At 56.0% G+C, this 16,702-nt stretch overlaps 1 long non-coding RNA gene across 1 annotated transcript in view; it reads right to left on the bottom strand.

The window, feature by feature from the left end:
• Nucleotides 1-11,770: 11,770 nt before the first annotated feature.
• The window catches only part of LOC139021405 (uncharacterized), a 61,599-nt gene continuing 56,667 nt past the window's right edge, over nucleotides 11,771-16,702 (bottom strand). The window contains exons 2-3 of the long non-coding RNA XR_011473501.1: nucleotides 12,038-12,320; nucleotides 11,771-11,896 (exon numbers count right to left, since the gene is read on the bottom strand). This is a non-coding gene — a long non-coding RNA (uncharacterized lncRNA). The remainder of the gene's footprint in view (nucleotides 11,897-12,037; nucleotides 12,321-16,702) is intronic.

The following is a 16,702-nucleotide window of genomic DNA, read 5'->3' as shown; positions in this document are numbered from 1 at the left end:
TATTTTTAGCCGGGCGGTGGGGAGCGAGGGGCCGAGGAGGGGCGGCAGGAAGGAGTGGGGGCAAGGGCTGTTGGACTCAGAAGGAGATTGGTCCTGATTTTTACCATCTGGGAGCTAACCTAAATCCCTAGGAAAACAAGGATCCCTCTGGCCAAGGTAAAATTAAGGAGACACAACAATCTATACTCATTAACGGCCCCATAAAGCACCGGGAAGCCCCGGGCTGCCTCCTGCCCCGGTTCCCCGGCTCCTGCGGGCACCTGTCTCGGGCAGGCGTGCACTAAATATATTCACATTGTTTATGAACGCGCCTGATTGCAGTTAAACAATTGATGGAGGTTAATCCCCGTTGGTTTGTATAAGAAATGGCTGTTCGGAGCCTGAACGCATATCTGAGTGATGACAAATTGGATTTGCCGAGTTGGAGAGAGAGCCTGTGGGGATGGGAGCAGATGAAAAATACCCGGCGGCAGGGACCTGGAAGCAGGGAAGTGACTGAAAGCCGCTTGGGAAGCAGTGTGTTCAGGGAGCTGCCAGGAGACTCCCCACCCCCCACCCCACCTCCCGATGAAGGAAGGGGGCGTCCCCTCCCTTTGGCACGGAGTCCAGATGCTGGGCACACTCCCTCCCGCTTTGGGCCACACCTCCCAACGTTCCCATCTACGCTTCTGTCTTTTCTTGTCCTAGACCTTGGGGCTGTGCGCTCCCAACTCACTACAGGCTGGGCCTTTGGTTCTGCCACTGGGTGCCCGTCGGACCCCTGTACTCAAGCAGGCTGGGCCGTGAGAGCGCCCACAGATCACCGCTGTGTTCAGCGACGGGAAAGTGGGCACGTAGAGAGGGGATGGCTCTTAGCCTTCAGGCGGTCCCCAAACCCCTCGATTTACAGGTGAGAATAAAGTCAGAGAGAGAGAGAGAGAGAGAGAGAGAGAAGAGAGCACGTGCTCCCTGCACACCCTGACGCGTGGCTGATGGAGACGAGACGCAGGCCTGGTTCCCCAACCACTGCCCGCTGCCTCTTTCCTTCAGTGAGGACCGGGCCGCTCTGGCCCAGCCCAGGTCCTCACGGTGCCCAGAGAACCAGTTCCCATCCATCACTTATTTTTAGCCACCTTGGAAAGTTTCCAGTTGCCAAAGGCAGGGAGGTGACCTGTTATTTTTTTTTTACTTTTATAGAACATTCTGAGAAAAGAAAACAGCAGCACATTCCACGTACCCATAGGTGGTCCCTAAGAACAATACAACTTTTCATACATTCCCCTGATCTGATAGTTGATATATACCTCAAGATGTCTATATGCATGCATGTCTATACATCAACATATCTACACACACGCTTAAACATACATCATGTGTGTGGATGGTACAGAAAAGACTTGGGAATCACGGATGAGACCCTCTGCCTACCCAGGCCGGGCGAGTATTCCACCTGCTTGAACATCTGCATACACCTTATAAAACCAGGAATTGGACATGTGTCATAGGGTTGAGCAAGGAGATGATTAAATGATAGAGCTGACGTCACGGTAATAATGGAACGATGGGCTCACGGGTCACCTGTTGAGCCCGCAGAGGCCCCGACGGCCTTCCTTGCTTCCTGCCTGGAGGAGGAGGCAGGGCCAGTGTTCCTCCCTGACCCCTGGTCCCACAGATCAAGGGGCAAGGATGCAACAGCAGTGCTCAGAGCGCTGGGTGCTGGGGGGCCCTCGGGGGCCGGGCATGGTCTCCATTTCTGCAGACAGCTCTGAGTTTGGTTCAGGGGACGGCAGCACCCTGGCTGTGACTGGGTACCACTGAGCGCAGTCTCCAGCCCTGCCCAGCCCCGAAGGCTACTTGACCTTCGCAATGGAGCTCAAAGTCAACTCATGTTTGGAGAGCGCCGAGGGTTCCCTCCCCCAGGTCAGGCACCACGCCCGGGCTTCTGTGGCTTCTACTTGCATCGTCATTTACTTTGTCTTGTTTTTTTTTGAGTTGGGGAGGGAGGATTGAATGTATGGTGTTATTTTTGTTTATTTTTTATTGTTGACAGTATTACAGATGTCTCCCATTTTGCCACCCTATCCCCCCCTCCTCCCAGCCCCTACCCAGCTCCCAGGTCTTCACTACCCTGTTGCCCATGTCCATGGCTCTGCATGTAAGTCCATAAGCTCTTGGTTCCTCTCTTCTTAGCATGCACTTCGCTTGTGGAGAAGCGGAGAAGCAGGCACGGTGGGAAACTCGCCCACGCCCGGGGCCGACGCAGCGCTGATTGTAGACGCTCCCTGCCTGCAGAGCTCGGTGAGTGTCTGCTGGTGACTGAATAACGGACCCCGCCTTGAACCCGAGCTCCCGTCCACGCAGACGCTGACACCACAGGGGCACCACAGAGTGAAGGGAAGGGTGGCTCTGTCCGATTCGGGTGAAGGAGGCAGGGCTGGTGCCCACCGTAGGTCACCCAGACCATGGCTCCCTGGCCACTGCTCAGGGGCAGCTCGGCGGCTTAGGCGATGGGGACGCGGTGCTGCACACCTGGGTTGTCTTCCACTGGTGGCTGCAAGCACCGCTGTGTGCGGGATGGGGGTGTCATTGGCATGTGCGGAGATGGGGCTTCCCCGGCTCTCCTCTCTGCTCTATGGGCCTGGGTGCACGGAGGCTGAAGGGGAGGATGGTGCCTGGGGCTGATTTGGGGGCCGAGGGGAGAGGGGACCAGAAGCAGGAATCCCGGGCTCCCATTGGGGGCTCTTTGCTTGGCTGATATGCAAAAACGAAAGGAGACAGAGGAGAGAAGAGGGTGCTGGGTTCCAGCCGGAGGGGCTCGGAGAAACAGCAGTGTCTCCTGCTGACTGGGACCGGGGGCGAGGACCTGCAGACACGCTGCTCGGTGTCTCTGTCATTTCCACGCGCCTCCAAGGACATCCCTGGGCCGCGAGGGGGAACGCCGGCCGGCTCTGCAGCGGGTCCACGCTCCGCCTCCCTCTCCCGTGGCCGGGAGGGCGTCCGCGTGGCCCTGCACTGCCCACACTTCAGAAGGCGGTTCTTGGTCAAATGGTGAGTTCCCCCCGAACACTGAAATGAAGCCTCGATGCAAGAAATTGTGCATAGACATCCCTTGAAAATAAAGCTTGAAATCCGATGACTTTAATTCTACTTTTTCTCCTTTGTTTTTACAGGAAGGGCAGTATTTGGGATCATGCCCACACGGGACCTAAACACCAGACAAAAGCCCCTCTGCGGCGGCGCATCATGGGAGGAGCTCTTGCCGCTCACGGGCTGGGCCTCCTGGACGTCCTGGGGCTGCGCTGCAGGGCACGCCAGGGCCCTTCATCAGGGTCGGCATCTCCAGGGCGGCATCCACCCGCATCGGTGCGGGGAGCAGGGACAGGAGGACACTGGGAGCCGGCAGCAGAGGCCGAGGGAGGCTCAGGAGACAGAGCTGCCAGGGCTGACCGGAGCCCGCCCGCCCGGCACACCTCTGGTTTGCATCATTCTCAGAATCAAAGCCGCCGGGAGCTGCGGTGGAGCGGCAGGCAGGCAGGCGCGCATTCCGGGGCCTGGCCGACACTCCCCAGATGGCTCCCGCTCCAGCTCACTCTCGGGTGACTTTTCCCAAAACGAAATCCTCTTGTCGGGCTGCCTCGGCCTGGGTTTTGTTATTGTTCATACCCTCCTTGCAAAGGAAGTGTGAGGCAGCTAAAAGCATTCCTTTGGAGATGCTATCTGATCAGCTGGGATTTCCAGATACCCCGGGGCCAGGAGGGTGTGTGTGTGTGTGTGTGTGTGTGTGTGAGCACGCACACTCCTGCAGGGAGCCTGCCCTCTCCCTCCGCAGCGAGGGGCTGTCGGGCAGAGAGACACGTGTCCGTGTGGCCATGTGGCGTTTTATGGGCCGGGGTCCCGCGTGCCTGACAGCGTTGCATTTTTAATGGCAATGATGTTCCGTGGACTTGATGGGTGACACTCTCCCGATTCGCAGAGCATTTCATAACATTTATTAAAAAGGGACAAAGTTTATTTGACAATCAGTGACAAACGGGAACACGGACATGGACATTGGCACAGCGGCCCTACCCCGTCCGTGTCTCGCACACACACGACGTGTTATTCCCGCTCGGTAAGTAACGGGGAGACAAACATGGAGGTCCTGTACCACACGATCGCCTGGGGAACAGCAGATGCCCGAGGGCCAGCGTTCTGCAGGGAGCCCTGTCTGCTGCCGCTTATGGCGCGGCAGGGCATTCGCCGGAGAGTCCCATAAATGGCCGGCGAGAGGGAGGAGCGAGCACGCAGCTCCTGTCCTGTCCGCCCGCACAGGCAGGTCATTGCTGGGAGGCCAAACAGCGGAGCTGCCCTTCAGAAGGGAAGCCCGCAGAACTCGCCAGACGACGCCGGCGTCAGCAGCAGAGGGGACACGCCCATGCACCCCCAGCACCAGCACACACGGGTGCAGAACAGACTTCACAAAGCCGTTTTAATAAAGAAATCCTGTTTTCCCATCGCGTGTTGTGTCATATCTTGAACATTATTAAAAGTGAATGGAGCCCTAGCCGGTTTGGCCCAGTGGATAGAGTGTCGGCCTGCAGACCGAAGGGTCCAGGGTTCGATTATGGTCAAGGGCACGAACCTTGGTTACAGGCTTCTCCCTGGCCTGGGCCCTGGTCGGGATGCGTGCAGGAGGCAACCCATCCATGTTTCTTTCCCTCTCTCTTCCACTCTCCCTAAAAACCAATGGAAAAATATCCTTGGGTGAGGATTAACAAAAAAAAAGTGAGTAGAGATACATCCCCAAGCAGAGCAAGGCTGGACCAGCCCCGAAGGAAATGGCTCCTCCAGGCTCAGCCCACACACAGACTCTTGGTGGGGAAGCGGACCCGGGGCAGGGGACCCGCAAGGCCCAGTTGAGTTTGCATCGAAAGCCACACGGCCCAAGAAGTCGCTCATGGCCCACGCAGACGCTCAGGGAGGGGTGGACGTGGCCCCGGGGCCGGCCCAGTGTTGACATCCTTCTGGAAGGTTGGAGCCCTTTCTGCAAGGTCAGTGCTTGCGTGGATATGCCCAGCCTCCCGCCAATGCCTTCTCCCTCCCGCCAATGCCTTCTCCCTCCTGCCAATGCCTTCTCCCTCCCGCCAATGCCTTCTCCCTCCCGCCAATGCCTTCTCCCTCCCGCCAATGCCTTCTCCCTCCCGCCAATGCCTTCTCCCTCCCGCCAATGCCTTCTCCCTCCTGCCTGTGAGGCATTGGTGCTCCAGGGGCTGGAGAGGAAGGTCCCACCCACACATCTGAGAGGATCCCTTCCTGGCCCCTTCCCAATGGCAGCCCCGCCCCGGGTGTGAGCTCCGGGCCGGCTTTGTTGCGATGGAGGGTTAGGGTAGGTTCTGTCCATTTCTCGGGGGAAGTGGAGTGGAGATGAGATGATTTAGGACCCGGTTATCCGAGCTCAAAACTGCTCGAGCTCCAGTGGCTTCTGTGCTGGAGGCACCAGGTGAGAACAAGACTCAGAGGCCCCGGAACCTTCCGGCCCAGCCCACGGCCCCTCTGCTCGCTCGGCCCCATCTCCTGCATCTGGGAGGGGCCCGTGGAACCAGTCCGCAGCAGGGCCTAGAGGCTTTGAGGGGAGGACTCAAGGGGGTCTCCTGGGGCACCCCAGATGCTTTGAGCAGAATAGAAAGGAATCAGCATCAAACACCTTTTTCCCTCTGGGAAAGGGAAGGAAGTGATCCTGCTGGAAATCACAGGGAAAGGCTACCTGGCAACGAGGTTGGCTCTGGGTGGGTTTCCCCTGTGGAAGGGCCTCGACCCCCCGTGGTCCTGTGAGTGAGGGGTGTGGCAGTCGTGGTTTCGAGTGAGAATCCAAGACATCACGGCCATCGTGAGCCACACACGAGCCAGGCCCAGCCAGGTCCTGTCAACCGATCCTGAACGCTCGTGACATGTGTAGGACCCTCAACAATGTTGCCGTTTTGACCCCTGGATGATGGAAAAATACAAATACTGTCAGGGTCCCCGCTGCTGTTTGGTTCTCAGAGCCCGTGACGGAGAGAACACGGGGATGTATCTCTCACCCTGACCACCTCCTTGAATGGGGCCACCTTCCTGGGGGGAAGCCCAAACCGGGACCACACGCTCGTCCGTAGTCCTCGCAGGCGACACGCTCCTCCAGGGGACACAGGCGTGTTCAGTGCCAGCTCCGTGCCACCATGGAGACGCCGGCTCAGCCCGGAGAGCCGTAGAAAACATCTCTTCCCACACGGACCGCTGGTCTCTGTCATTCAACCCAGAGCCGCCACTGGGGTCTGGCTCAGAGAATCCGAGGACAGAGAGCGCACAGCCAGAACTCGGGGCGATCGCCACATGTTTTATTCCGAGTGTCATTGAGCAGCCGCCTCCCTGGCTGAGAGCTGATTGGCTGGGCTTTATTTCAGCCCAGAGTGATGTTGTAAATGACTAATTTATAAAATCTTGGAAAGTAAGGGTTTCTAATGGAAGTGCTTACACGGCCATAACTCTGGCGTGGCAAATGGCACCACTGCCGTTAAGGGTGTGTTGTTGTTTGTTTTATGCTAATCTCCCTTCAGTGTGACAGCCTGTCACCTGCGCGGGGGGTACCGTTCAGCGCGATATTAGCCCATATGGCACGAGCTACATTGTATCGAAGCTATGGGCTAATTACGGATGAGTTAATAAAGCCAGGCAGAGCAGGCCTGGGAGCACCCCCCTCCACTCCCCAAAGTGAACGAGCCCCACTTCATTTGAGCTTTGCAATTCTTCAGTGTGGTTTCTGAGACAAAACCCACAGAAGCTCCGTGCTCGATACACTGTGCATCTCCCCCTAGTGTCACGCCGCGGATGTCAGACCTGGAAACGCTGGCCAGCCTTGGCACTTTTTCTAGTAACTGATTCTCTTTGGAGCAGCTGAGATTTCGGCACAAAAGGGGGATATGCAAATGGGGGGCGGCTGCATGTGTTACTGAAGTCACGTGGGTTTTGATAGAGAAAAACGCGTCTCACACACGGAGGCTCCAGGTACCTCTGCTGGGAGTGTTGCGCCATGCACGCCATTCACGAGTGGCAAACCCAACCTGATTGTGGTAGCACGTCCGTCAGGTTTTCATAGAAGCTGCAAGCCTTTCATTTGGATGGAATTAACCAGCTGGTGTGAAGGCATTTCCCTGCGAACCTGTTCAGGTTTTCTGGCAAGTTCCTCTCTAGCTCTTCGCCCAAGAACCGGCAGGCAGTCCCTTCCTGTGTGGGTGGCCACATGTCCCCGTCCCTTCTCCCAGCTCCGCCTCTGTGGCCAGCCAGGGGAGCAGACTGCCTCAAGCAGAGGGGACGCCCCACAGGCCAGTCCATGAGATGCCCATCCACGCTGCTCTGTTAACCAACCGGCCCCTGGAACGCGAGACCCATTTGGCTTCTCCCTCCCGAAGCCAGCCCAGGCTGCACCCACGATGCCAGCCTGGAGAGTGACACCCTCAGCTGCTCCCCGGGTGGTCCTTGGATGTCTCCATTAACTGGGACAGCGACTCGCAGCACATGACAATCTGCCACTTCAGTCATATTTGCCAATAACGGGCCCTGCCTCCCCTGGAAAAGTTCAGACCAGGAGATGCGGAGCCGGTGGGCCTCCCGCTGCCTCTCGACACCTGAAATGAATTGTTGCCGCGCCTGAGAAGCCTCTCTCTGATGTTTTTAAGACAACACCACCTTCCTTTCCGCTCTCCTTCCGTGTCCTTGGTCAGGTCGTTGGCATCGAAACTGAAAAACCATAAAGGCCAGAAAAAAAAAGAGAAAAAGGAAGAGGAAAAAGGCGAGCAAATTGGTCTAGTTCCTCGCGAGGGAGGCGGTCGGTCCCAGCCCTCCCATGGCCGCCCAGATGGCGGCGGCAGCAGTTCCTCCCGGGCCTCCCCTGCCCCAGCGCGGGAGGGGGCGGAGCGGCCTCTGCAGGCGCCTCATGGAGCTCAGTCAAGGGGACCAGACGCCGCTACCAGCACAGAGTCCGGACCCAGAAGGACCCAACAAAGCGTAGGAAGCACGGAGACACATTAGTGAGCAGGAGGGGCACCTGGCGCCGCTGCCGCCTGCCCCTCCCTCCCAGCCACCTCACCGCGGCTCAGGGCCCTTCTGCAGCCCCACAGCCCAGAGCCCCGGAGGGAAGGGGCTCAGCCTTGGCCCCCACAAACCGCCCAGGGCTGGAAGGGACCTGGGGCCCAGGTCAGGGTGGAATCGAAAATGACAACTGAATCTCTCCATCTCCACAAAAGCGTGCGTGTCCGTGCGGAGTCTTGCCTCTAAGTCACACGTGGCCCCCGTCATGGGCCTTCAGGCTGCATCTAGCTTGGGGCCCGGCTGGAAGGGCACCTCGGCGGGGCTTTGCACCCGTCGATGAGCTGCAGGTGAGGGACTCCAAAGGCACTAGACCTGCTTCCTCGGGGCGGGGCCTCCCGTTCCCGTTAGGGATAAAAGGGGCCCCGGCTCTGGGTTTCCTGGGGGAGCCTGTGAGTCAGCCACTCCAGGCTTTACCAAATCCTGCGCCTCCGCCGCCCAGCTGATGGACGTCCCCCTGGTCCAGCATCCTGGGTCCCAAGAGGCTGCAGGCCCACAGCTGCACGGGCACAGGTGTTTTTCATTCCCCCTTTGGTGAGGGGCGGACCCCTTGGGACGGAAGACAGCTCTGTCCTGGCCTCCGTCCTTGGTGTACCTCCCCTCTCCCTGCAGCAAGCCAGCCCCACGGACACACGGGTCCATGGAGCCAGGTCCACGGAGCCAGGTCCACGGAGCCAGGGGGGACATCCGCTGGGGCCGGGATTTGCCAGGGTGTGTGGAGAGAGCAGCCTTTTCCACTCAGCACGTGCTGGAAGGACACAGCTGCACCCCCGCCCACAGAGGGCGCTGCTGGCATCTAGTGGGCAGTGGGCATGGCAGCAGCTAAATGCCCTGCAGCGCTACCCTGCCCCCAATGCCCCATGTGGAGGTGGAGAGACCCTGGCTGTGGGGAGAAGTCAGTTCCTCTTCCTAATCCCTTCCTACGGCCTTTCCTTGCCCAGCGGAGGGCCTGTCGTTCGTTCTACCGTTGCCTAGGGAGGAGCGTGGACTGTTTCACTGATGCGCCAAAGAACCAAAACAGAAAGACGCAGAAAGGTCCGGCCGGTGTGACTCGAGGAGCTGAGTGTCATCCCAGGCACCAAAAGTCACTAGTTGCTTCAATTCCTGGTCAGGCACAAGCCGGTTGCAGGCTGGATACCCAGTAGGGGGCGTGCAGGAGGCAGTCGATCGAGGATGCTCCTCTCTCACCCTCTCCCTTCCTCTCTCTATGAAATCAATTAAAAAGAAATATTTATTCTTAAAAAAGAAACAAAAACACGATAATTCACTCTCCTTTTCCCAGATACCCAAAGAAGTGGAGCCAAACCGTTTCCTGTTTCATAAACCCACCCCAGGCCCCCGACCCGAGGTTGCTCCCCCTGCACCCTCCGCCAGGCCAGGCAGTGCCGACTTCCGAGAGGACCGACATGCAGACAGAGAGGCCACCTGAAAGGTAGGTCCCGCGCTTTGCCGCAGCCCCAGCCCGTCTCAGCGGGGCCAGCGGGCAGCCCATGTTTGTGACTTCCTTCAGAGACCCTGGTTCATCGGGGACGTGTTTCCGCTGGTTACTTCTGGCTGCTTATTCCCACTCCTTCCCTGCTCTTCAAAGACATCCGAAGACCGGACCACTTAACAGCACACTGTGTTTGCAATACAGATTATTGATTGCCTGGTTTTAGACCGTTTTCTCACACAGCCTCCTGGTGCGAGTCGAGAATGGAGTTCCGCGGGTGAGGCGCACGCTTTTCTCAAGTTCAACCTCCGAGCACTCCTGTGCTGCAGGCTGAGCGATGTTCTGAGCTTTACCTCTGCCTGGAGATGCCTCCGGCAGGCAGAGGTGTTTGCACGGCTCTGTCGGCTCCTGCTGACCCAGGGTGCGCCCAGGTGCACGCACCGCAGTTGGAGGGCGGCGCTCCTGACAGAAGGACCTGCCCTGCCAGGGAGCAGGGACCGGCGCTGGAGCCATCACGCTCCCTGTGACCTGTGACAAAGCGGTGCTGGTGGCCTGGTCGCTAGCCGTAGACAGAGGACAAATTGTAGGGCTGGGTTTTGAAAATTCTCACCAACATCTTTTAATGTCCTGAGCTAAGGCTGAGAATTTCCCAGCGGGCTCGCCAGTGACACCGATGGATTTATATTTGCAATTGGAAAGGTGAAGAGGAGGGGGAGCGTTGAGGTCTGGGTCCGTCCCGGGGAGCACGTGGGGATGCTGTGTGTACGTGGCGGGGTGTGCTCGCAGGCAGTGACGGCTGGGGCTGAAGGCCCTGTTTGTATTTGCCCAGCATTTGGGTGTTTACCAATATCCAGATGTTTTGAGTCATAAAGTTAGTTTAATGCCCCAAAGCCAGACTGAAGTCGGCCTTGTCTCCAGGAGTTGGGGGTCCCGCGGCCCACGCCGGAGCTGGAGGTGCCGGACACAGCGTGCCTGCGTGGGATTCCTGGGTAACGCCGGCTAATTGAATTTGAGCATGGGTTGTTATCATATACCATACAGCTGGTGTTTTGCAAAGAAAAATAATATTTTAAAATAGATTGGCTTTCCTAAAGGGGCATGTCGATCAAACCTCGTCAACTGTTTCACAACCTGCTAATTAGATTAAGCCAATTTAATGACTCGGGCATGCAAATGCCTTACCCTCCCGCTCTCCCTCCTTCACTAATGCATACATAGGCAGAGAATGAGGCGGGATAATTTTAAGGCCAGACCCATATAAGCTGGGAGATTCAAATTAAAGTTTAATTAACCTGCTTAGTACAAGAACCTCTGAGCAGCGGGGGATTTTACACACAGTTACGTGTGGTCTGTAATAATCAGGCACAACAGGCATCTCCCAGGCCACCCCGGGCGCCGGGGAGCTGCCTGGGCCCGGGTACTCCCTCCATTGTCCGAAGCCTGCCGATTCCCGAAGAAAAGTATTTGGAGATCCGCTCGCCAGCCATCCTTAGGCTACATGTACACACACAGCAGAGTCTGGGGAAAAGGAGGTTGTGCTCACTCAAGTACCTGTGATGTTGTAAACAGCCAGTTGGATTCGTCAAACGATTGAGCGGTAAATACATGCGTTATTGATTGCCTCTCGGAACGCTCCTCACAGAACAGCCTACGGTGAGTTGGAAGTGGAGTTGAACCTGTAACCTGTACCCTTTATCCCAGTTTAACCAGTTGAACACTCGGGGGGGAGCCCCATTGTTTGCTTTTACCTCCGGGTTGGAAAGGGTATCTGGTTGGGCTCAGTCGTGTTTGGCGTCTATGTGAGTGAGTCTATTGCAGCCTTGTCTTGCAGAGGAGCGTGTGGGAGGGTGACTTATCCTACCAACGGCTAGACCAGTGATGGCGAACCTTTTGAGCTCGGCGTGTCAGCATTTTGAAAAACCCTAACTTAACTCTGGTGCCGTGTCACATATAGAAATTTTTTGATATTTGCAACCATAGTAAAACAAAGACATATATTTTTGATATTTATTTTATATATTTAAATGCCATTTAACCAAGAAAAAAATGAGTTCACGTGTCACCTCTGACACGTGTGTCATAGGTTCACCATCACTGAGCTAGACTGTGCCCTCATTTCATGTAAATACGAATACCAAGAGTTTGGGACCAATGGAGAAGCGAGATATGTTTCTCTTCTGTAGCCCACATCTGGCTTCCCTGAGCTAGATGCCCAGTTCCCAGATGCTGCGCATTGTAAGGAAATCTTGGGGAGGCTGGCATGCCAGCTGAGTCGTGGCCTGGGGTGGGGTGGGTGGGCTCGATGAAAAGCATCTCTCGGACAGTTAGATGAATGAAAAGGAGCAGCAGGCAAGGTCCTCCACTGACAGGATTGAAGTCTTCTTCCTAGAATCACATAAGAGCTCATGGTGAGAACCTCCCCTCGGTGGCTGCCCTCCCCTCCCCTTCCCCCCCCCCCCCCCCCCCGTGTCCCACCACAACCTTCCCGCTCCTCCCCACCGTGAACTCTGACGTGGAAGAGCTCACCTGGAAAATGCTTCCTTTGGCAGAGGCCGAGCCCTTCGGTGGGGTTTCCTGAAGAAGAGGGGTGGCCAGGGGCAGTGGGCGCAGTCTCCTGGACCTGTGCGGAGAAGGCCATGCGAGTCAGCAGGGCCCCTGGCATAGCCGCCTTCAGGGAGAGGAGGCCACTCCGTTGGCCGTTGGTCAATCGACGAATCGCTGGCTCTTCCTCTCAGCCCCGAAGACGCATCCAGGCTCACAGATGTTGGGCTCCGTGGGATGAATCACTCCAGGTTTCCATCCGGAGAATCTGCAAAATAAAGGTGCCAATACGCATACCATTCACCAAGCAGAAGAGGCCCAGACCACTGAAGTCACAGAGGGTAGAATTGCTCCTCTGGGAACCGTATTTTTGAGAAGCCAAATGAACCGAGTGGAGGAAGTCAAGTCCTTGTAGAAGCACGCTAGCTGATGGCACGGAAAGGATGATAGAATGAGTCGTCACCAGGGTGCAACCCCCAGGTGATAGCTGACTCAGGAAATGATCATCAGCATGGGAAACCTTTGGGCAAAAGTTTAGTGGGGGGCTTTGCAAGGGGGTCATCACGCCGTGGGATGAGCCCACTGACTGGTTCTCATATCATTAAAACAGAACAGTAAACACCATCCTCCAAGTGTTGTCACACTATGTGCAATACTTGAAGGATCTTTGCCAGAAACACAGAACCTAAATCTGATCAAGTCTTCAGAATTAGCTTCCAGTTTATAGGAACTATGGGGATAGCTTAAGGCGCTGAATGACACAACGAGGAAGCCAGGAGAAAAACCCCTTCCCAAGGACAGCTGGGCTGGTCTCTTCAGCAAGTCAACGTCATGACTTAAACCCAAAGTAGGTGGTGCTTTATATGTAAAGGGACCCGGAGAGACTTAACCACCAAATGTAAAGGATGGGCCTTGCTTGAATCTGGATTTTTACAGACCAACTTTCATTAGCGCTGCGACAACTCTGGTGGCGGTAGGGTATTAGATGTAACTTTTAGAACTTCGCAAGGAGATACGCTAAAGTAAGATGAGATAACATCTGGAATTTGCTTTTATATACATCAGCAAATTAAAAAAAATGTAAGGCAAAATTCTAATCACTATTGAATCTCACTGATGGGTATTGGAGAGTTCAAGATACAACTTTTCTATCCGTGGCTATCTTTGAAATTTTTCTTAATAAAAAACATCACGCTGTTCCTGTGGATGATGGGATGGATGGATGGATGGATGGATGGACGGATGGGCGGGTGGATAGAAGGAAGAAAGGATTAGATGACACCCAATGTTTCATGTGGACACATTATCCATAAGGGGTTATGGGCCATATTTACCAAAATATGGCATCATCTATATATATAAAACCCTAATATGCAAATAGACCGAACGGTGGAACAACTTAACAACCGGTGACTATGACGTGCACTGACCACCAGGGGGCATGTGTGGAACATGGCAGGTGTCGGCAGCAGGCCGCAGAGCGCAGAACATGGTGGGCGTCAGCCACGGCAGGATGGTGGAGCAGGTGAGCAGGGGCGCTAGACCAAGGTGGGGCGCCGGTCACTGTCATCAGGGCGAGCCTCTGGTGGTTACTGAAAATTCTTTGTTCCCACATGCCGCGGTCCCACCCGGTGCTTGCACCTGCTGCTGGTGCCGGAGCCACCACTCGCACCCGCTGCTGGCACCCGGTGCTGGCCCCGATCACTCAGCGCGGCTGCTGGCCCTGATCGCCCCTGAGGGCTCTCCACCTCCCCTTGCTCCTGAGGGCCAATCAGGGCAGCAGCTGACACTCACACCTGCTGACAGCACCGGCTCGCACTGGTGCTGGCGCCGGCCATGATTGCTCTGCACTGTCAGTGGGTGCAAGCGGGGCTGGTGCTGTCAGTGCATGGGAGCAGTGGTGGCGGGAGTGGGGCTGCTGGCAGAGAGGGAACTGGGGGCCGAGACCAGAGGGGCTGGGCAGGGGCACAAAGGATGGGCTGAGACCCACCCCTGTGCCCACCACAGCCTTGCAGCCCACAGTTCCTTTCAAGGTGCACGAATTCATGCACTGGGCCCCTAGTGTTATATAAAGAAGACCCCACTGTCAAGGCACACTGTCAGCATGGTACTAAGGTGAATTTCATCCTTCTCCAAGGGTCCAGCACAGCTTACGTGGGGTCCTGGGGGCTCAGCAAGGTGCCCCACACCCAAGTGTCGCCTGGGTGCTCAGCCTTAGTCCAAGACAGTCCTTTCACCAGCTGTCAGTTGCCTTGAAACATCCACTGGAGAACAACAATGCTTCCAGTTCTGCTTAATTACAAATTTAGTTTAAAAACACATCCTGGAAACTTCCTTCTAGGCCCCTCTACTCTCAATGCTGAGCCCTGAGAGCTATTTACAAGAGAGAGAAACTTGCAACAATCGTGGATTTTTTTTTGGTGACTCTAGAACCAATGTTTTCCAAGTACATGAACTATGAGTGAGCTATGAAATCAATTTAAAGGTCGTAGCCAGCATAACAAAAACAATAAGAGTGAGCTAGATAAGAATGGAAGTGCATTTTATGGAGGCACTGTCTTCTTAAATCTTTGTTGCAGCTGTGTAAGCATGAGTTGGGGGTCATGATAGAAACGTGGTTTTTAGAAACAAATGCAATTTGGGGGGACTTCCCTTTCACACAATTTACTCCTGTAACTCATCTGGACGTATCATGCTTATTCATTATTAACATCATTTCCAAAGACTGTGTCAGGTTTGAATAAGGGAAGGGAAAGCTATAGCACCGGACGGGATTTCCTTGACATGATGGTCCCCTGCTATGACTTGACATCTGGAATGAATCAGTGTCCCTGTCGGATGTAATTGAGAGGAACAAGAAAAGTGAGTGCCATACAGAGCAAGGAAGTCGGGTTTAGAATATTTGGCTTTTCTTCAGCAGGCGCTAGGCAACCCATCCTGTTACAAAGGTGCAAAAAACCACACGCTGAGCAGTGGCTCCAGCCCCACACCTGAGAAGCGCCCCCCGGCAGAAGAGGGGTTATGGGCCATATAACCCATATGAGTTATAGGAGGAAGGTCCGCACGGGGACACCCTTGGATTAGCTCCTGGATGTGTGTCACCATGAACTTTCCCCACCCCCGCCGTCCCACATTCTGAAGGCTCTAACGTCTGACACCTCTCAGCCCTTGCTCAACCAACCTCTGTGTCTGAGGGCTGCCTCAAGCCGCCCTGGAACCCTGCCCTGCCTCCAGACAGCTTCCCACAAGACCTCACTCATTACACCTGATGCTTGCCCACTCGTTAGGTTGAATAGTGTCCCCTAAAAATGCATCCACCAGGAAGCTGTGAGTGGGACCGATTTGGAAAGAGGTTCCTTGCAGATGCGATTCAGTGAAGATGGGGTGGGTCCCGCTAAAAGAGGGCCAGGATGATGAAAGGCTGGGCAGCGGGCATGTGCTTGGCAGCCTGGAGCGTCTCTGATCCCACGGGCGGGCGGGCCCAGAGGAGAGGCTGTCTTTGACAAGCCGGGTTCCGGCACCAGGGCTCATCCGGTAGCTCGGGCAGAGCAGGTGCACTGGGAGGAGCACTAAGGAAATTTCTGGAAATCCAGGAGCAGGCAGAGGCGTCCAGAGGCTGCAGCCTGGTTGGAACTCTGGATTCCTAGAGATTCTTAAGACTCCACAGCCCAAGTTCAGCCCCTGTGTCCCTGGCTGCCTGCTGCCCAGTGGCTGTGAACTGGAAGTGCTGTCCACATGACGAATATCTAAGTTATAATCGCCAAGGGAACAGTCCCATTATCTCAACTCAACTGGCTGAGCCCGGGGTCATTGATCAGCAGAGACAGTGGGCATCTTTGGTCACATGTCTATGCCAAGCCAATGAGCTCCGGGCAGCGTGGCCCGGCCCTGGGACACCGTCAGGGCTGCAGGTAGGGTCTGCGACAGAAGGTCACATGGCAGGCAGCTCACCCACAGATGTATGGCTAATGCAGGCATGGGATTAGCATGAGCCCACACCTCAGCTTGCTGCTCGCCCACTGACTCCCCATTCTCTGAGCCAGCAGGTGCATAAACATGCACACCTTGTATGTACATATACACACCACATGCAGCAACACACACACTATACAAGTTCCTTACGCGCATTGGCCCAGCTACCTGGGACCGAAGGAAAAACTCAGACCCATAGATCAACACTGTGTACACATGCACTCCCACACGCGTGTTACCATGGACCCCAGCCTCTCTCCCACACACACCTGCACTCAGACCTACAGACTTGCACGCTTCGACCCTTCTCCTACGCACCTATGCACAGTCGTCTGTTCTCGCCTGATGGGCCTCTGCCCGGATGCAGAAATGAACGTGTGGACAGGGAAAGAGGACGTGAGCACAGCTCACACAGGCTCACGCCCGGCGGCCGGGACCACGGGAGGTTTCATTAGCGCGCGTTTCCTTCCCTCTCCCCACAGGTGGCTCTGCCTGGAAGGAGGCCGGCAGAGGCGGGGGCGTCTGGGCCTTGTGGGTACAGGAAGCCCCGAGTCCACTATTGATTTCCCGCTCATCAGGACGGGCTCATCAGGCAGTGAGCCGGGCGGTCTGCGGGCGGTCCTGAGCGCAGGGAGCCCGCGGCCCACAGTGTGGAGAGAGGGCAGAGGTTGCTCCAGA

The sequence above is a fragment of the Myotis yumanensis genome, unplaced genomic scaffold (assembly GCF_028538775.1).
Source record: "Myotis yumanensis isolate MYYU_CA2020_CCGP unplaced genomic scaffold, mMyoYum1.0.hap1 SCAF_13, whole genome shotgun sequence".
Classification (NCBI taxonomy): domain Eukaryota; kingdom Metazoa; phylum Chordata; class Mammalia; order Chiroptera; family Vespertilionidae; genus Myotis; species Myotis yumanensis.
Note: the sequence above shows the minus strand (reverse complement) of the source record. Positions and strands in the feature narration are given on the sequence as shown.